General features: G+C 41.3%; 1 protein-coding gene across 3 annotated transcripts in view; it reads right to left on the bottom strand.

Annotated features, from left to right (window-relative positions):
- The window catches only part of TENM1 (teneurin transmembrane protein 1), a 795,992-nt gene that overhangs the window by 115,720 nt on the left and 657,888 nt on the right, over nt 1-22,384 (bottom strand). The gene's annotated exons all lie outside the window — the stretch shown is intronic.

The following is a 22,384-nucleotide window of genomic DNA, read 5'->3' as shown; positions in this document are numbered from 1 at the left end:
ACTTTGACAAGCACTGTGGCAATTGGATAATTAAAACAGACATTCGGATGGCGGGGAAGAAGAACAAACTGGGGAGGAGGGTGGAGAGAATGGTGCGGCAATGAAGGAGTGAAAGCCCAGAATCCCTGTGAATGTTCATTGAAACTAATAAAATGTAATAATAATAATAATTAAAAAAGAGTCTTTAATATAGCATGGACTGCTAGGAGAACAAACAACTTCATTTTGGAGAGGGTGAAACCAGGCTGCTCCTTGGAGGCAAGGATTCTGAAGCTTCATCTGACATACTGTGAACATGTTTCAAGGCAGAATCAGTCTTTGGAGAGGGACACCATGCTTGGGAAAGTGGAGGGACAGTGCAGGAGAGGAAGAGCCTCAATGAAATGGATTAATCAATCACTGGGGTAATGGAGGTAGGTATGTCAGAGACGATAAAGTTGGCTCAGAATAGAGCAGGGATCAGAGCTGTTGTACATAGGGTCACTATGAGTCACAAGTGACTCGACGGCACATTAACAAGTGGCAAGAAGCTGTACTGCAATCCCGAAGGCACCTGGTTCTAATCCACCAGTTGCTCCTGGGGAGAAAAATGGGTAATCTCTTCCTGTGCAATTAACTGCCTCTCAAAACCCACCAGAAGGTCAGCTGTGGGTTGGTTTCTACTCAAAGGTACAAATTAACAACAACAACAACATAAAAAGGAAATTCCAGGAGCAAGGGCCAGAAACTCACAGGCTTTCAGGGTCTAGGCAGGTGCCATAAATATGTAAGTACAGAAGGCCTTATGTTCCAGGAAAATGAGGCTTAACTTGAGAGAACATGTCCCGAGTAAATGCATATCTATCTATCTCTATCTCTATCTCTATCTCTATCTCTATCTCTATCTCTATCTCTATCTCTATCTCTATATCTATCTATATATCTCTATCTATATCTATCTCTATCTCTATCTATATAACTATATATCTATATATAATTTAAAGGCATGGTATGGGTCAAACAAATTATAGTTCTGAATTGGATTTACTTCTTGACTTGCCAGTTTTTAGGGGGCAATCAAAAGGGAAATATCTTCAGTAAAGGGGCTGCTGTAAGCAGGAAAGATCTGTGAACGTATAATACATTTAAATGACCAGTTTAGCACTGCCATTCAAACTTATGTCTTGGTCCAAGTGCTGTGAAACTAAGGATAACCAAATTTAGTTATTGTGAGTCTCACACGGGCAAATGAAATACCTGGATGGTGATGATACAGTACTTCCCAAAAATATTGCCTTTTTTGATCTTATCTCAGACCAAAGCTCAGCATTTGTGTTAAGTTCATCAAATCTAGTGAAAGCAAACCAGAAAAGTGAGTGTCTGAGATACACGCAACTTTGCTCTTTCTGTGTCCTTCATTCTCTTCCTCATCCTCCATTTAGAAAGGTCCTCTTCTAGGGAGCTCTGGTGGCCTAGTGGCAAGAAGCTACATTGCAATCCCAGAGCTGTGTGGTTTGAATCCACCAGAATCTGCTGGAGGAGGGACAATCTCCTCCTGTACCAGTCCGATCCCTTTTGATGGTACACACATAATAATAATAATAATAAAGTCCCCTTTTCTTGACCATCACAAGGACAATACTGTGTTCATTCTATCCTCTTTCTGGAAATAGAGGTAGCTCGCATTTCCCTGAATCCCTTGTAGGTAAGTCCCAAGTGATATTTGATACTTCTAGGCCTGACCCCTGAATATCATTCTTGGATCAACCCCTTTCCTGTAGATTGGCTAAATATAGAGCAGCTAGAGAAGCAGGTTGAGGCCCTAAAGGATTGAGGGGCCATTAGATGGAGACATCCTGGGCCCTTGAATCAATGTTTGGAGCAGAGATCCTAACACACACTCCTCACCAAACCATAGGATTGAGATATGAGTAAGAAACACATTGCTATTTTGTTAAGCCATTGATATTTGAAGGGAAACACACACACACACGTAGGTTCATTTCTACATTATTACCTTAGACCACTATGAATCAGCATCCACTAGATGACAGTGGGTCAGTGGGTTTTGGGCGGGGGGAGATATATGTAAAAGAGAGCTCTGGCAAGGAGTTGCACTGTCAACTCAGAGGAATGTGGTTCAAATCTGCCAGCTGCTCCATGGGAGAAAGATGGGTAGTCTTGTCCCAGGTGATTTCATGCCATTGAAAACCTGCTGAAGCCATGAAATATAACAACAGCAGCATATATGTAATAGTAAGACAGGACACTGAATGTATCAATCCAAATCCTAATCATCTTTTAAGGCCTCTACAAATTGTTTCTCTCCCAGAATATCTTCCTTGCACATTCCAGGGGTTTCTGCTTTTTTAACCCACAGAGGCTAGTCTCTTATGCTCTGTCCAGACAATATGCATATTCCTTGAGGGGAAAACTGGATTTTATGCTTTAATTTTATGTCTCAATAAATCCAGCAGCATTTGGCACAGATGTTCAATAAATCATTGCTGAATTATAGACTTAAGATAATTTCCACGCATTTATGTTGAAGTACATCTAACGTGAATGAAATAAAGCCTGCCACGAGGTCAAGAGCTGCATGTGAATTTCTTTAAAAATGAGTTTAGAACGGAAGCAATGACAATCTCTTTCTCTAAAGACCTTTAAGATGACTATAGTCCCCTATCAATTAGGGATGATTGGAGTATGGGAAGAAAGGGAGTTGACAACCAAGCACTAAGAGTTGGGACCTGGGAATTACCATGGATCAAATTAACTGCAAATGAATTTGATCCATGTAGATGGCTACACTGAATAACAAAGCTTCCCCCTCCACCCTAAATCCACTTTGCTCTGTCAACACAGCTTTGTGTTGTTATGATGTTATGAGTTCCCAGGGAAATAGAAATGCCTCAAGATTTTGCCTTAACTTGCTTTACTGTGTACCACCTAAGGGAAATCAGAGAGAACATTTGCTCCAGGGTCAGATTAGAGGATTTGGGTTTCAGGCTAAATTCCATTACAGATTAGCTGTAGAACTTTGGGTGAGGCATTAAACCACTTAGCTTCTTGATTTCCTAACCCATATCTTACTTAGTAGCCCATTGCTGTCGAGTTGATTCTGATTTATAGTGACTCCATAGGTTTGAGAGTGAAATCAGGCTGCTCCTTGGAGTCAAGTATTCCATCTGAAGCTTTGTCTGACATACTTTGGACATGTTGCAAGGTGGGACCAGTCCTTGGCAAGGGACTTCATGCTTGGGAGGGTGGAGGGACAGCACAGAAGAGGAAGACCCTCTATGAGATGAATTGGTTCAGTGACTAGGGTAACGGGGGGTAAGTGTGTCAGAGACAATAAGGTTGGCTCAGGATAAAGCAGGGTTCAGAGTTGTTGTACATAGGGTCACTATGAGTCACAAGTGACTCGATGACACATAACAACAACAACATAGGTTTGAGGAGAAGTGTCTTGAAGGATCTGCCACACCTTTTTGGGGAGTGGTGGTAGGTCCGAATCTCCAAACTTTTTAAAAAATTTACTCATCGTTGCACATTTTTTCCTCTCTTCCTTCCCTCTCCCTTAGCCCACCCCACAATGCACCCCTTGTTGCAGATTATTCTCATACATATAATGTTTATTAATATATTCCTTTTAAACAGTCTATTCTAATTCAGTGATGTCAGCCATGACTTTGGAGAAATGTATGCAGTTATTTCATTTAGGATAGTCTTAAAATTGATTTCTAAATTTTGCGTCAATATCAATTGCTAGCATAGAAATTCTTCTCAGAAGCCTAGTAGATAGTAAAAAGACGCCATCTGTGCAATAAATATTTAGCTATCTGGCTAAGCGGGTGGGAGGGCTGGTGTCAACATGGCGGCTCCTCTTGGTGGCAGTAAGGTAAGGGAAGTTTTTGGGGTCGTTCGCGTTGTGTGTTACTGGCCTTTTCGGCTTTCAAAGGTGGATGGGCGGCCCTGACCCTTAGAATAAGGGTAGGTAAGGGTGGGGTCGAGGCCTGCCTTTAATTATTTTTGGTGAAACATTCTTCTGGGTCGTGTAACCCTGGTCTGTCCATTTGCTGTACAGAGGTAACTCATGGTTGCTGTGAAGCCAAACAGTGTGACACTGATGAGTCAAATGTGAGAATGGTCACCCATGGTGGACAGTGTTTGGTGGAGCTCCCCGATTAAAACAAGCTTGGAAGCAGGAGTGGCATCCACTTCCACAATAGCTTGCCTCGGGAAACCCTATGAACCTGGAGAAAGGCCGAAAGTTATACAGGAGGTGTCCAGGACTTCCATTCACACGGTTGCTATGAGTCACCTGCGACTCGATGGCACTAACAACAACAACCTGGGAGGCTAGGATATTGAAGCTCCATCTCACATAGTTTGCGCACATGGCCAGGAGAGACTGGTCCTTGGAGAAGCACATCATGTTCAGAAGGGTGGACAGACAGTGCAAGAGAGGGAGACCCCGGATGAGATGGATTGATACAGTAACTGGGACAATGCGAGTTGGTGTGTTGGAATTAATGAGACTGGCTCAGGACAGGGCAGGCTTCAGAGCTGTTGTACATAGGGTTGCTATGGGTCATAGGAGACTCGAGGACACATAAAAAAAACAAACCCAAATCACATGGAAGGAAATTTTCCATGTTTCACTGGATTCAAACCATTGAAGGGGCACTTTGAGTGAGCAGTACAACTCCCTTTGGGCCACACCCCCAGTGCTCCCTTGGTGGAGTCTTGCTAACCACACCACCTCACTGCCTTCGAGTAGATGCTGTCTCATAAAGACCCTGCAGGACACTGTACAGCTGCCTCAGAGTTTCCAAGGCTGTAATTCACTACACTGACTAAAATAGTATGAAGCTCATAGAAGCCAATAAAATATAAGCACTTTGAAGAAGACAAAGTGTTATGGGGGTGCTAAGTGGTGTTCTAATTGCTCAGTCAGTGCTATAATTATTTGTGAAAATGGCTCTTCTAAGCCTAGCATCACCAAGACTAACACAGGCTCTGCTTCAACCTTTTAGGCTTTTCTATTTTGGATATAGTATAAGATTTAAGTCCATGAAGCCTTATGAAACCCTTGTCAGCAGCAGAGTGCCCTGTGTTAGATTCACCATGGAGACAAGACAGTGGTTGAAAAAGAGTTTTTGCTAGCTTAGGGGGAAATATTACACTATTGAACTAGCAGTGTAAAAGCCTCAAACTTTTATAAGATGGCAAAAGTTTCCATAGAGAGAATCAAATAAACGGACCTCTATGCAACGAGCCCCTAGGTGCAGTGTGTATGTTTTGACATTTAACTATAAAAGCAACCACTAGTTTTGAAGCTTCATCTCACATATTTTGGGCATGTTGCCAGAAGGGACCAGTCCTTGGAGAAGGGCATCATGCTTGGAAGAGTGGAGGGACAGCACCGGCGAGAAAGGCCCCGGATGAAATGGATTGATACAGTGACTGGGGCAATAGGGGCAAGTGTGTCACAGATGGTGAGATAGGCCCAGGCTAGAGCAGGCTTCAGAGCTATTGTGCAAAGATTTGCTGTGAGACATAGTCAAGTTGACGGCACATAGCAACAACTGTCAGATTCTTTTTTTTCTTGACTTGTAGAGATAGGGATATGCAGAGTGTGCACTTCTGTGTTTATGTGTGTGCAAGGCAGATATTTGGGGAAGTAGATGGTATGAGTTCAAGTTGAAATGCACATCTCTTGTTTTATTTCCCTGCTGGAGTTCTTGTTGCAAAGATACCTGCAGGCTGAGACTTAAGGGGACGCAGTGCATATGGGCTGAGATAAATGAGGTTTACCAAAAATCCAAGCTGATTTTTTTATGTTCCCTTTTCAAAAATTCTTCACACACCAAGTGACACTATGTAGCACACTACTCAGGTACATTTTGAAGAAACACCCCTGTCATCCTGGGGAAACAAACTGCCTCAACAGAACCTTATGTGAACAATTAGCCTGAGGAGGGCAAGTTCATTTATTGCCCATGGACCAGTGGAAAAACTAATTGCAGTTGTTCTTCTCTAGGGAAAATGAGTCTCTCTCAAGGTATGGGAACAACCGAAAGGTTCTAATAAAAAAAGCCAACTCAGTAGAATACCTTGGCCTGAATACTCAATAAAAGCAGCCTATGAAGAATTAAGGCTGACAGTGCTTACTATTCACAAAAGTGGGCTAACTCACCAAGAATGAAAATTTCCTTCCGACAATTATTTGCATGTAATGCCCATTCAAAATCAGCAAGAAGGCCCATTTAAAATTCCTCCAACATCTGTACCTCTTGACTAATGAAGTTAACGCTGGCAGAGAAGTTCACAAAGTCAGAAAGTGGTAGACCGTCACTAGCAAAAGGTAAGGCAGGATAATGAGCAGTGCATGAATGCAATTTAAACCATTTGACTGAAAGTTTACGAGACATTTCGGAAGACCAATTTGGGCTTAATTAAGATTATATTATTACTACCATACACCTCCCCACGGCCTCCACCTCCCCGCCCCAACACACAACAGCTAAAGGATGGAGTTATCTACTGACACAATTCCTTTGCCCACCCCACCCCCTTTTGTAGTCTCTGGGAAGCACGTTATTGTTGTGTGCCATCAGATCAGATCTGACTAGCACAGGAGGCGATTGCCTCTCCTTCTCCAGTGGAGCATCTGGTGGATTTAAACCGTGCACCTTTGGGATTGCAGTGCAGCTTCTTGACACGAGGCCATTAGAGCTCCCCAATGAAAACTCTTGACAAAAACCTGGGATGTCTTTTTTCACAAGGAAGCTGATGATCTTCCTAGCCTTGAACTGACTGAGCTTGGGGCTTCCAAAGCTACTTTCCCATTTCCCCCCCTCAAAATGTGATCACCCCAATATATTCATGGGCAATATAATGAGGAAGAAGAAGAAAGCATCCTAGCGTAGAAGTGAAGAGATCTAATGGTGAGGCTGACCATGACTTAAACCTATGTAACCTCCTACTCTAGCTTTTGCATGTGGACGTGTGACCATGTCCAACTAACTGCTGAGCTTCCCAAGTCAGTGGATTACTATAAAGACCAAATAAGTAGCAGCTATTCCTTCTGAGAAATCCAGCATAAATGCTGTTAATATTTATTGATGCTTTTGAGGAATTGTTAGTCTTCTGGCATCACACTGTGTTTTGAGTCTTACATGTTCACCTGTTGAAATACTGCTTGACTTAGATGGACAGAAGCTCTGTTTATTCTCTCAGCATCTCTTCTGTCTGGGTACCTCAGTCCACATTAACTGTGGCGATGAATCGGCACAGGAGTCCACCATGCTACTTCTTCAGTCACGCTGGTGGAGCTGAAGCACCCCACTCACTTTCCTACCACCCACCTATTTGCCTCCACTGTTCCCTGTGCCTCCCTAAGGATTCAAATTCTGCTTGTCTTTGAAGACACAGTACACTGATTACAGTCCGCACTATTATGTTGTTGTTGTTGTTGTCATCATGTGCCGTCGAGTCACCTGCTACTCATTGTGACCTTACAGCAGCTCTGAAGCCTGCCCTGTCCTGAACCAGTCTCACTGATTCTGACACACCTTTCCCCATCGTCCCAATTACTTTATCATTCCTTCTCATGTGGAGTCTTCATCTCCTGCGTTGTCCCTCCATTCTTCCAAACATGATGTACTTCTCCAAGTACCGGTCTCTCCTGGCCATGGGCCCAAAGTATGTGAGATGGAGTTTCATAATCTTGGCCTGCAAGGATAAACTTGGTTTCACCCTCTCCAAGTCAGACCTGTTTGTTTTCTTGACAGTCCATGGTATGTTCAAGACTCTTCTCCAGCACCACAACTCAAAGGCGTCAATTCTTCTGTCATTCTTAGTCATTGTCCAGCTCTCTGATGCATAGCATGTAACTGTGAAGACCATGAGCTGGATCAGGCACACCTTAGTCTCCAGACTCACATTGTTGCTTCTCAGTACTCTGGAGAGGGCCCTGATAGCGGATTTACCTAATGCAATTTGTCTTTTGATTTCCTGACTGCTGGTGCCAAGAGTAGTGATTGTGGAGCTGAGCAAGCTGTAACTGCTAACAACCTCAATCTCTTCATCTATCATGGTGCTGCCTGCAATTGGCTCTGTGGTCAGAATCTTTGTCTTCTTGATATTAAGCTTCAATCCATATTTAAGACTATAATCCTTCGTGTTCTTCATCAAGTGCTTCAGGTCCTTCTCAGTTTCAGCAAGCAAGGCTGTGTCTTCTGCATAACGTAGGTTGATGATGAGTCTTATTCCAATTCTGATGCCACATTCCTCCTCATAAAGCCCAGACTCCTGAATGGTCTGTTCTGCACATATATTGAAAAGGTATGGAGACAGGATGCATCCTTGATGCATTCTCTTCCTGATTCTGAATCTTGTCGTGTTTCCCTACTCTGTTCTGAGTACTTCCTTGTCCAAGTATAGATTTTGCACAAGCACAATCAAGTGTTCTGGGATTCCCATTCTCTTCAAGGTTAACCACAGTTTTTTGTGATCCACACAGTTAAATGCCTTTCCGTAGACAGTGAAACACAGAGAGATATCCCTCTGGTACTCTTTGCTTTCTTCCAAGATCCACCTGATATTGGCAATAATGTCTCTAGTGCCACAGCCTCTTCTAAACCAAGCAGGTATTTCTGGTAGTTCTCCATACCATGCACTCGCTAATTTCAAGATACAACTGGTTCAAATACTTGCAAACAACTTGATGGAGGTATTTCCTCATTAAGTATATAAAACAATTCCACTGAGGGAGCTCTGGTGGTCTAGTGGCAAGAAGATGTGCTGCAATCCTGAAGGTGTTCCCCCAGATGCTCCACTGGAGAAGGAGGAGCAATATCCTCCCACACACACAGAAAGCCAACCACACAAAACAAACTAAAAGAACAACAACTAAAAAAAAAAAAAGCCCCAACAAACCCAACCCCCAAACCAAAAACCAAACAAAAAAGCAACCCAAATTCCATTGGTCTTATCTAATGGCAGAAATCTCCAGAGCCTATTAGAGGAGATGTGTGATGCCAATCCAACCAGGTAAGAATGAGGATTGCAACAGGGATTATGAAGAACTCATTGCCATAGTCAGAACCAACTTATAGCTGACCCTCTGGTGGGTGTTCAGAGGCAGAATAACTGCACAGGAGTCGACTGCCCATCTTTCTCCCGCAGAGCAGCTGGTGGAGTTGAAGTGTGTGCCTTTGGATTGCCCACAGAGCTCTTTGTCCACTAGTCTACCAGGTCTCCCTTTTATAATTCATGGTTGCTGTGTACTGTGGAGTCACTTAACAGCCCATCTTTCTCCCATAGTGCAGCTGGGTGGCTTTGAACCATGTACCTTTGCATTCACAGTGCAATTCATAACCCCCCCCCATTTATTTACAAAATTCAAATACAAATTTGGACAAATTTTTTCAATTTCCCTCACCCCCAACCCATCAAATTGTACAACCCAATGATTAATCCCCCCTTTCCCTTCCACATGCACATCCCTCTGCTTCCAGCCTCTCCTACCCCTCCAAGATCCTTATACTCATTCTACAATAATGGTTTTATACAATATTTATCCTTATGGGAGTAAGTTAGTTCACTCAGCATAATGTTTCCCAGTCCCTCCCAAGTTAGGTAGTAATTTACAAAATCATTGCTCCTGCATGTTGCATAGTATTCCATTGTGTGAATGTACCATAATTTCTCAATCTGTTTGTGGTTGGACATTTGGGCTGTTTCCTTGTCCCTGTGATGGTGAATAATGCTGCTATGAACACTGGTGTACAAGTCTCCATTTGTGCCTCAGTTCTAATTTTCTCAGGGTATATTCCAAGTAGTGGAATAGCTGGGTCCTATGGGATTTCCATGTTCAGCTTTTTGAGGAAGTGCCAACTGTCTTCCAGAATGGTTACACCATTTTACAATCCCACAAAAAGTGTACTGGAACAATGTAAAGGAACAATGTATGTTCCTTTCTCGCTAAGAGCACAGGTCATTTAGTCTGGACTCAAGAACACACTGTTGTTGTTGTCGTCAGATGTGTCATTGAGTCAGTGCCAACTAATAGTGATCCTCGGTACAACTGAACTAAACCTGGCTCAGTCCTGTGCCATCCTCACAGTGTGCTTAGGCCCACTGTCCTAGTCACTGTGTTGGAGAACATCTACTAGTCTGCTTGACCGAAAAACAATATCAAAGCCAGTAAACATGAAACAATAACCTCCAGATGACAACCACAACAGGAAACCAGCAACTGGCTTTCTTAAATGTATTTAACTTAAATCATCAGTGCTCTCAAACTGTGCACCCTTGTAGGGTGCCAGCTATCAATCCTTGTGCTGAAGTGGTAGAAAAAAAATGCAGTAAAGTGGTCAATTATAGAATAGAAATGGGCTTTCTGGCTTTGGTTCTTGTTATGTTTCAGTCCATGATAATGTTATACTCATCGACTTCCAAAGACATTTTGATGAGCTGCATCTTGTGGGAATTTTACACCCCACACTCGCTAATGTATTTAATATTGTTAGAGGACCAATGAAGGTAAAATATTTTCTGATTATATTCAGTTGATGAATGAATAAGTGGAGAAGTCAATGTACTGAGTATTTAATATTCCTTTATGAAATCGGTGAAGCATGCTAGACTCACCAGGAAGTGACTTCCTCATTTCTTTGAGTTTTGAGCCCACTGCGTGCATTTGGTAAACTTCAATTTACAGGGCCATCTTGTATTGATGGTGAAGCAATATGGGGCCATGATCAAAAAAGGTTTAGTTCTACTACAGTTTCATGTTTTAGAATCTTAAAAAACAAATATTTTTCATGGAAAGAGATTTCGTAATTAACTTCTGACGAATTTGTACATTAAAACATCTTACTCTGCTGGAGAAGACTGATAAAGCAAATGTACTACCTTCTGCTGAAGAGAAACTGTATTTAGAAGGAACTTGCTATTCTCATAAAACTTTTAATAGGAAGAAGTGAATCAAATTCCTTAATTACCATTTTATGGTTGGTAAAAGGGCAAATTACATGCCATCCATTTCTAAACTTCTAAATGTCTCTGGTGCTTTTAATTAAAGCTGCCATCTAGAAACTACCAAAGCAATTTTACGCAATTAGTTATTTATAGGTTACCATAATACACCACTCAAAATATGATTTAAGTGATTTGCTGTCTGTTAGTGTGTGATCTCTGTCACTGTTTTTTGACAAGGGTGGACTTATTTTTTTTGGTTCAGTCCAGGTGATTTTTAAGTGGGCTGATAAGAAAGATGCAAGGCTAAGGAACTCTGATAAGGAAGCAAAGTTGTATTGTCTAATGATCTTAAACAAAATGAGGGGAAAACCACCAAATTACAATTCCATAGAGTCTATCTTGACATGTAGGGGTTCAAGTATCATTCTAAACAATGTTGCAAAGCAGGGGAAGTCTACCAGTTGTCATCATTCCATTGATTCCCCTCCCCTTGCCACCAGTCTAGCCATACCTACCACTGCATCTCTTCATGAGCTCTTCTATCCAAACCTATCCATCCTGTCTGACTTCAGAACCTGGGATCTTACATGGCATAGCATTTGACCTCAAAAATCATTATTTTCATGTTGGCTCGAATCACATGCAGACACGAAAATCTGTTCTTAAGAAATATTGCATTTAATAACATATTGATTGCTTTATTTAACTCAACAGAACAAACAATGGTTTTCTCAACCATATTTGTCACCTGGAATAAAAGGCAAATTGGATAAATATTGCATAAAACCGTTATTGTGGAATGAGTATAAGGATCCAGGAGGGGTGGGAGAGGCTGGAAACCGAGGGATGTGGATATGAAGGGAGAAGTGGGGACTACTCATTGGGTTGTACAATTTGATGAGTGGGGGGTGAGGGAAATTGAAAGAATTTGTTCAAATTTGTATTTGAATTTTGTAAATAAAATAGTAGGGATTTTTTTTTTATAAAAGGCAGTTGGGATTACAGCGCAGCTTCTTGCCATTAGGCCACCAGAGCGTCAACAACAACAACAATAGGTATAAGTGAAGGAGTCCTGGTGGCATAGTCATTAAGTGTTTAGCTGCTAACTGAAAGGTCAGAGGTTTGAAACTACCAGACACTTTGCAGGAGAGAGATGTTATATTTCAGATGCTATGAGCTGAAATAAAATTGCTACTAAAGGTTTGGTTCTGGTTTTTTATTGTTGTTAGTTACAAGGGTCTCCTTTGTCATTGATCCCTCTACCACCATCTAGGTTTGCAACAAAAAAGGGGAGTTTCTCAAATGCGAGCTGCTGACATAATCTTAGACAAAGCCGTTTCCACCATCAAAAGCAGATGCATCAGACCAATTTTTAATGAAAACAAGTTAAACTCTCATTCTTATTACATAACAGGGACTAGTTCCTCTGGTATCACTATAGGAGGCTCAGAGATCAATGGCAAGATTGGGGAAAGAAATTTCTTTAAATGAAACCTGAACAGGATCACTGGAGTATAAAGAGCAGTTCTTTTCCTTGAATTGTAAGGTAACAGATTTTTCCTCAAAACACTAAGAATTTGGAAGAAAGTTCCCCTGCGGAATGTGGAAAGTGCCTTGAAGCTGAGATGGAAATTCGATCACGGGTGGTGGGTGCCTTACCCAAAAGGCAAACTTCACTCAGCAGCTCTTCCAGCCTCTCCTCTACTGACCTCAAGGTCTGACCTTATTCTCTCATTTTCAGCAGAAGAGATCTTCTGATATGAGAAGACTGAGTTTATCAAAATGGATTACCATCAGACTGCTACCCCTTTCCGACCTATAGTTTGTTCTAGTTCTCACACTCACACATAATCCTACGGTGGTCTCATCAGTGTCTTCTATTCAAGGTATACTCCTTCCTGCTTTCCCCGATATCTTATATCTCTTATTCTTCTTCAATTCTGTATCTTTCCATTGACTTGTAAACACTGTCACTTTGTTCCTGTAGATGAAGCCTCCCTGAGACCCTTGCCCACTCCCTGCTTATCATTTGCAACTCTTGGATCCAAACTTCCTAGGAAAGCAATCCTCATTAATGGTCTTTACTTTCTGTCCTCTCCTTGGTTCATCAGTCGACTCAAATGCAGCTAGCTTCCCCTCTGACCTCCATTCACCCCACTGAGGCATGAGTCACCGACTGTCCAATCCAATGACTACAGATGTGTAATTTGTGGCTTACAACAAGAACAACGTGCTTGTCAAACTCATCGCCGTGGAGTCTATTCCAATTCATAGCGACTCTATAGGACAGAGGAGAATTACCTCGTGGGGTTTCTAAGGCTGTAAATCTTTACGGAAGGAGGCTGGAGCGGCTGGTGGGCTTGAACTGCACAACCTTTGGTTAGCAGCCAATACCTGCACCAACAGGGCTCCTACAATTTTCAACCCCTCTTTGAAACAAATCACTTTCTTGGTTTCTTGGATAGCATGCTCTCTGGGTTTACTTCCTCTTTCTCTGAGACTTTTCCTCTGTCGTCTTCCTTGACTTCTCTTCCATTGTCCACCCTTTAAATGTTAGTACTTGCTATGTTTTCTCTGCCTTAGTCTTGCTCCAGTACCCTCATACTCCATCACCAGAAAAACATATCAAACCAGGCATGCCTGAAATGATTGTGGCAACATTTTACTTTGAATTCCTTGCCTATCTGATAAAACATGAACTTATTATTCCTGCCCTTGCTCCTCCTTTACCCCCAAATATTTTTTTACTTAAAAAATACCAAATTATTATTTGTTGTTGTTGTTTCATGCTGTCAAGTCTCCTGTCACCCATAGCAACCTATGTACAGCAGTTATGAAGCCTGCTCTGTCCTGAACCAGTCTCACTGACTCGGACACATCAACTCCCATTACCCCAGTTACTCTATCAATCCATCTCATCTGGGGGTCTTCCTCTCCTGCGCTGTCTCTTCACCTTTCTGAGCAAGATGTCCTTCTCCAAGTAGAGGTCCCTCCTGGCCATGTGTCCAAAGTATGTGACACGAAGCTTCAAAATCCTAGCCTCCAAGGAGAAACCTGGTTTCTTACCCTCTCCAAGACAGACCTGTTTGTTTTCTTGGCGGTCTATGATGTGTTCAAGACTCTTTTCCAGCACCACAATTCAAAAGCATTGATTCTTCTTCTGTCATCCTTTGTCATTGTCCAGCTCTCTAATGCATACCAAGTAATTGCAAAGATCATGACCTGGATTAGGTGCACCTTAGTCTCTAGACTGACATCGTTGCTTTGTGTTGTTGATGTTGTTATTATGTGCCATCGAGTCGCCTGCGACTCATAGTGACCCTATGTACAACAGCCCTAAACCCTGCTCTATCCTGTGGCAATATTATTGTCTCTGACACACCTACTCCCATTACCCCAGTGACTGAATCAATCCACCTCATCGAGGGTCTTTCTCTTGGGCACTGTCCCTCCACCCTCCCAAGCATGACATCCCTCTCCAAGGACTAATCCCACCTTGTAACATGTCCAAAGTATGTCTGAAGAAGCTTCAGAATCCAGCTCTCTGATGCATAGCAAGTGATTGTAAAGACCATGGCCTGTATCAGGCACACCTTAGTCTCCAGAGTGACATCATTGCTCTTCAGTACTTTGGAGAGGCCTTTCACAGCTGACTTTCCCATCTCAATACGTCTTTTAATTTCTTGTCTGCTGGTACCAAGAATGTTGATTGTGGAGCCAAGCAAACTAAACTGTTAATAATCTCAATCACTTCACCATCCATCCTGATGCTGCCCATTGGCCCAGTGGTGAGAATCTTTGTTTTCTTGATGTTGAGCTTCAATCCATATTGAAGGCTGCAGTCCTTGACTTTCTACAGCAAGTGTTTCAGGTCCTCCTCAGTTTCAGCAAGCAGGGTTGTATCGTCTGCATAACACAGATTGTTGATGGATCTTCCTCCAATTGCTGCTTTGTTGTTTCCTAAAAATGTCGTTCTTTTCACTTATGCTCTGGCCTACCTGCCATTTTTTACCTTAGTGAGTCAGTTCAAATGCCTATGTCATCATGGTGGATCTTAAGTTAAAGAAACTTAGGAAAATCTTAACTGCCCTCATTGTATAGGAAATAAAAAAAAGAATATTCTTATTTCTGCTTTCCTCACACATACTAACATCAGTATGAAGTCACTGATTTGAGTTGTAGCCTTTTCATGTTTACTTCAAATCTAACTTTACAGTATAGCATACAGATTCCAGGGGGATTCGTATAGCCTCAAGATGCACCTGACATAGATCTGAGTAGGGACAAAACCAGATTGTTTGTGTCTAGACTTTATCATACCCAGATTTCCTAATTGCTAATAAAATAAAAATGAATCCTGTGTAATTAATGTCATGAGTACCCTAAAACTACTTTAGGAATCTGTCAAGATTTAAGGGTCATTTCCGTGCTAGAGAATAGCTCAGAGGCTGTTTGTACTCATCTGGATATTGCCTTAATCCTGAGGTCCGAGACAAGCAAATTAAGTCATTGATTAATTTCATCCTGTCTAGTCACTCCTTCACCCTCTATATCTACTTTAAAAAAATAAATGCATTCAGCTTGTCACAAATTTTATTTTATATCCCCACCTAGTACCATTTAACATTCTGCTTAAGTACTTGGTCATCTATTACATGACTCATTAGTTTGAGTTCTCTCTAGAATTAAAGAAAGTTGCAGTAAAAATAATAAATGGAACTTAAGTTTCAACTACATCATCCATGCATGTTTTCAAGGCATCTCTCAAAGTCAATTCAAACTCATATACAATGCCAGGGATAAGCACTCCATCAACCTCTTTGCTAAAAACTTTTTTCCTTGTCCTATTACATTGAAGTATTGATGAATCAAATGGCAAATGTTTCTTTTTATTGAGATTCAAATCAAAGTTATAAAACTGGATCCGATAAGGACCTCTTCCCAGGAGAAGTACTCAGGGGCGATCATAGATGGAATTCCATTCAGAGAAGCTTCCATTTGCTTCAAACAAAATGTGTAGCTATTTGTTGTAGTAAAAAAAACCAAAACGTAAGAAAGTGAAGGTTTCCTGCCTCCCTCTATTAACAAAAGTTTGGTGAATTTCCTAATTGCAGAATCTTCTAAACAGATGTGACAAGCTTTCCTGGAGATTTATTAGAATAATTACATTTGCAGACTATGCAAATGCTGTATGGTGCACTATGGGTGCACTATCAGTTCAGAAAAATCCATGAAATAGTTTTAATAGGAAAAGGAAATTAGACTAAAAGTCATTTATCTTAAAAATGAAAATATTTTTTTCCATTGTATACGTGGCACTGGATTGAAAAACATTTTCCAATCTTTTTCACTTTCTCAGAGAAGCCAAGAGAGAGAGAGCGCGAACATAGAATTTACCTGAAAGGCAGGTGGTGAGCTACAGCGGAGGCATCACAGGTTTGCTTGGTTTTGGGTTCCCCCCTCCAACCTCATCCTGGGCAGGCTGACTTGCATTTGAATTCCAGTATTGTTACCTGTAAACTGACCTGGGTAAATTTCTTAACCTGAGCTAACAGGATGCAGTGCTTTGTAAGCTTCTCAATTATAACCAAACACCCTTGGGGGAATAAGTTGCTGGTTCTGGAGCCTTAGGACCATAGTCTTGGGATACATCAAGATCAATAGGTGCAACATGGTCCACAAAGATAATGTTCCACCTCCTGAGTCGTGACTGGGGTCTTAAAAGCTTTTGAGTAGCCATCTAAGATTTAACTATTGGCCTTTCCTTGTTGGGAACAAAGAAGCCAGAGAAAAGCGAAAATGGACTGAAAGAATTAACCCAAAAGACTAACGGATTGCATAAACCCCAAATTCCATGACCCTGAGATGGGAAGAGCTGGATAGTGGCAAGATGTCACCACTGATCACTTTAAAAGGATCACAGTAGAAGATTCTAGATGGAGGCAGGAGATGTGCAACAAAACTAAATAACATTAAAAAGTCCAGGCTCATTTGTCCAATAGAGATGAGTGGAATCCCTGAGAATATGATCCTTAGTCACTACGTGAACATGAAACAGAACTTGGCTCAATTTTAAGCCAAACAGTTGTTGTTATTGTTATGTGCCTTCGAGTCACCTGTGACTCATAGCAACCCTATGTACATTAGCTCGGAAACCTGCCTTATCCTGAGCCATTCTCATGTATTCCGACACACCTAATCCCATTTCTCCAGTCATCGAGTCAATTCATCTCATCCTGGGTCTTCCTCTCCTGCACTGTCCCTCCACACTTCCAATTATGATGTCCCTCATCTAAGGACTGGCCCCTCTTGGGCATGTGCTCAAAGTGTCTGAGATGGAGCCTCAAAATCCTTCCCTTTAGTGGAGCAGCCTGGTTTTACACTCTCCAGGACAGATTTGTTTGTTCTCCTAGCACCACAACTCAAAAGCTTCGGGCTTTCTTCTATCATCCTTTGTTATTGTCCAGCTCTTGGCTGCATAGCATGATCTTTGCAAGATCATGGCCTGTATCAGGCGTACCTTAGTCTCCAGACCGACACCATTGCTTTTCAGTACTCTAGAGAGGTCCCTGACAACAGACTTTCCCAAGGCAATTCATCTTTTTATTTCCTAACTGCTGGTCCAAGAGTGCTGATTGTGGAACCAAGCAAGTTATTGACATTCTCAACCTCTTCTCTGTCTATCATGAAGCTGCTAATTGGCCCAGTGGTGGGAATCTTTGTTTTCTTGATGTTGAACTTCAATCCATATTGAAGACTACAGTCCTTGACCTTCTGCAGCAAACACCTCCAGGGAGGTTCTCTTTACATTATTAGCTAACCATATACATCAAAAGAGTAGCGTTTGCCCAAGGGTAAAGCCTTAAAGGCAGGATAGAACACTTAATGGAAACTAGAATTCTAGGGAGGAAGTGTGAAAAGTGCAATAACATTGTGGGTATTGTAATTAATATTATAAAACAGAATGTATATGCATGGTTGAATGAAAAATCAATATGCTTCTTAAAATTTTTACCATGATATTTTTTTTCTAAAAAAAAAATCTTAACCTATTTGAGTCTGCATATCCAAATCTGTATGATGGTGATACTACTATTGCTGTTTCGTAGAGATATTGTGTGTAAAATGCCTAGCATAGGGCATGGCGCATGGCAGGTACTCAGAGTCATGTTGTTGCTGTTAGCTGCCATCAGATTTCTTCAAATTCATGGCAACTCTGCATGTGCAGAGTAGAAATTCTCTATAGAGTTTTCAAGGCTATGACCTTTCAGGAATAGATTGCTAGGCCTTTCTTCCAAGGCACCTCTGTGTGGGTTCAAACTGCCATCCCTTGGTTTAGTAGTCAACTTGTGCTACCTTGGGAGATCTGGTGGTGTAGTTTACCAAGGAGTTTCTCCTATACCTTTCTGGTGGTTCAAATCCAACAGGGGTTCCTTAGGAAAAAAGATGGACAACCTCCTCCCATGGTGATTTACACTCTCCCAAAACCAACTGGAGGGTCAGCTATGACTCCATAGCAATGAGTTTGAGTATGAGGGGACCCCAGTAAGTTATAACTATGGTCATTTTAATGTATTTTAGCTAATAAGGAGGGGTTAAGAGATAATAATCTTGAGGCCTGCAATTTACAACTTTAAGAATCACAAGATCCAGTGTTTAAATGACTAGCTCACCGTCATGAATTCAGCCAGTGAATGAAACCATTAAGTCTATTTTGGAGTCCAGAAGACTGAAAGTACAGGAGGGTACGTACTTGCACGAGGTCATTGAAAAGAAGACTAGCATCACATATATTTATGCGGCTCCAATAAGAAAGCCGAGGCTCACTAACCTGGTATTCACTATAGACAGTTCTTGATCATTACTTAAAGGGGGGGGGGAATCCCATGACTTCTGACCTTTCACCTTTTGCTGGCTACTTTTTAATCTTATTTGATGACCTACACCAACTTCAGGACAAATGATCTCAAAAGCACATTTTATTTCATCCTGTTTTTGAGAGTAGATTCAGAGAGTAAATTAGCTGTCATGCAGATTAACATTTATTTGACTTACCACGCACAGTTAAGGACATGTTGGAGAGCCTGCCTATAATTGTAATATGTAGCTTGTTAAAGTGTTAAGGCAAGCTCTCTTTTCTAACCTAGAAATGGTACTCCCTAGATGTTCATTTCCAATTTTAACTGATCTACAGTTTTTCTTTATTAGCTTATAGGTAAAAGCCTATAGGAAAAAATATTTTAAAAAGCCTACACAAACCCAAAACCAAAACACTTAAACCGCTCTTCCAGGAATTGCATTAAACATGTGGCTGTCTTCAAGAAGGAAATCAGAAGGGGAGGGGGCTCAGTAGTTGTAAATCTAAAACAGAAACCACCTGCCCACCCAAAACCAAACCAACTGGACTTCTGTGAGAGTCCAGGATGCTGCAGGAGAACCTCACAAATGTAATTAGCAATAACCTCTTCTCAATCTGCACACTGTGCTTCTTGCATGATTTTTCTTCTTTGGAAGTCTCTGAAATTGCCCTGCAGCATGCCGTATAATGAGAGCCTCACTTGTGATTTACTGCCAAGCGTGAGTGCTGTCTGTATTGGGCATGGAGCTAGGTGATCTAGCTCGGCACCTGAGTGCTCTGGCCAGCATCTTCAGAGTGACTCAAGTCTGTATTATAGGTTCTATTACCTGGTTGATTCTGAGGATCATGAGCACCACCTTCAAACCTTGCTAACGTGGCCAAAGGAGTTGTGATGGAGTCTTAGTCCGAGCTACGCCTTCCTCCGCCTCTGCCTCTGTTAAACATCTTAGTTTACCCATAGGAGCAGAGCAGATGTTGTCACACCAGCTTCAGGACATTTTGTGAATGCTGTCCTGGATGGATTAGACATTTGGCTGTTTGCAGCCCAGGCCAGATGTTCTTAAGAACCCTTACTGCTTGGGGAAGGATAAAGTGCACCCGATTATGGTCAAGGCGACTCTGATAGAAAGAGGAGTAAATCAAGGCAAAAGAAAATGCACTACCAGCTTTATGACAAGAGGAAAACCTCTGCTTAATATGAACTTTAATAGATATATAAATTTTGGCATTCTCATTACTGATGCTTCAAGAGTTCATGTAAATCCTGTTCATCAGGACTCTATTATTGCTGCTTTCCAAGCAAAAAAAGCAGCAGTGAACCAATTATTTGCTTTATTTGGAAAAGCCGAGATATTCATTCTCTATGTGGCAGGTTGAATGTGGTAGGTGAGATGAGTGGTTTTCATACCAGCAGCAACTCAGGAGGATGTCAATTTTAAGCACAATACAAGCTTGATTCCTTCCCATTTCCTATGCAGAAATACTTAGAATATACCTGCAAGAATTTTCTACCCATGTAAAAGGTGAGCTCCAATCTATTTCCTTGAAGGCTGAGCTGATTATATGCTGCACCTGAGTTATTCATTTACTCATTAAACATTTACTGTGGTCCTACTATGTGTAAGGAGTGAGAGCTGGCACAGGAGAAAAAGGAACACTTTTGCTTATGGTTTTTTAGGCAAAAAGTCACCTCCTTTAAGAGCCACTTGGAATTATTTCCAGAGATACCTGGTGTAGGTAAGAGTTCAGTAACTGATGCAGTATGTACGTAACTGGGCCTCCGCACTGTGCTAGAAATTACAGGAGGTGGGGGAAATACGAAGGATTGAAAAAAAAATTTTCTATGTAGTTTTGAATCTCAAGCAGCTTATTTGGGGAGGAAGAAAAAAAATCCCTCCCATTATGAAAGAATGGAAAGTAAAAGAAGGCGAAATAGAATCAAATGCTAATTGGATGATGTAGACATTAACTGTTAAAGAAATTCAGATTTGATAGGCTGGGATTAGCCATAGAAGCTTTATGAAAGACACAGGTCTTGAATTTGGTCCTGAAGAAAGAGAAGGCTTTAAATTCTAATAGTATTAGAATTTAATATCAATAAGGCAAATGTCAAATGGTTAAAGAGTAACCACTTAATATTTGAAATTATAAGTGACCATCTAACAAATTAAACACATTGACCTTATTGTATTTATTGGCAAGGAAAGATGTTCATAATACATTAAATGTGAAAGGCAAGTTATAGAACATTACTGTATAATTCTATTTTTTAGGAATAAAATATATGATCTGCATAAAAGTCTAGAAGGATGTACAATAAAATCTTAATGACAGTTTTTTAATACATGCTAGAATTAAGGGTTTTTTTCCTGGGGTTGTTTTTAATTAAACATCTTTTGGTATTTTCCAATTTTTCTACAACAAATGTAGGTAATTTGGGTAATAAAAGAAATAAAACAGTGTCATCATACAACCCATTCTAATGAATGTAATAAAAAATATCTTGGAGAAGAAATAGGAATGACTAAATAATTCAGGAGATAGAGTAGGTGATATATAATGACAAACTTAAAAGTTGACTCTCTCTCAGCTAAGATGAAATATGACCCACGCTTATAAAATCATGAATCTGCCTGGGAGAACATGGATTCGTCCACATGCTATGTACACACACACACACACACACACACACACACACACACACACACACACCCCTATCTGTGTCTAGTGGTAAGAAGTTGCACTTCCAACACAAAGGCAAGAAGTTCGAATCCACCAGTTGCTCTGCAGGAGAAAGATGGGCAATCAGCTCCCATGTGATTTACTGCCTCTGAAAATCCACCGGAGGGTCAGCTTTGACTCAGTTCTGACTCAACAGTACACAAAACCAGCAGGCGACATGAATGAAAAAATGTCAGTAGCTTCAAGAATGCTTTAGCAAAAATGATGGGAGAAAGGATCGTTTAAGAATGTTAAGCCCAAATCAGGCATATTTTGGAACTGTGAGATAGTAAAAATATTTAAGCAGTGATAGCTGAGTGCTTGAGCCCCTGCACCTCAGGGGTCTTCAGAAGTTTAGTATAAAGCTGATATGAACCAATGCAAGCTAGAGCCAAGTCTGAAAAGCTCACTGCGGGGCAAACGTTAGCCCGTTGTTTCAGAGTCTCATGATGAGGGAGTTCCTGGAGAGAGATTAAAAGTGTCCGTGACACACTCAGGGGGCTTCAGACAATAAATATTTATCAGCTACAAAGGAATCTGTCATACTGGACTATTTTAATAACAGGTTTGGCTATGCTGAGGAGCTTTATAGTTGTGTTGAGCTGCTAACCCAAAAGGTTGGCAGTTCAAATCCACCAGTGACTGAAGGTTACCATGAGTCCAAATTCATTTGAGGGGGTGTGCATTAGGGTTTGGTTTTGGTTTTGCCTGTGCTAATGCACATTTGCTAAAAGGTTAGTCTGGCGACGCCTTTCTCCTGAGGTAGCTTCAGAGAGTCAGAGGCAGAACACTGAGTTGAATGGGCTACAGTGTGGTTCAGTCTTTGGATTTTAT

Source organism: Elephantulus edwardii, unplaced genomic scaffold (genome assembly GCF_000299155.1).
Source record: "Elephantulus edwardii isolate Elephantulus edwardi_28Jun2011 unplaced genomic scaffold, EleEdw1.0 scaffold00040, whole genome shotgun sequence".
NCBI lineage: Eukaryota > Metazoa > Chordata > Mammalia > Macroscelidea > Macroscelididae > Elephantulus > Elephantulus edwardii.
The sequence above is the reverse complement of the archived record's forward strand: the minus strand, read 5'-3'. Positions and strand labels throughout refer to the sequence as shown.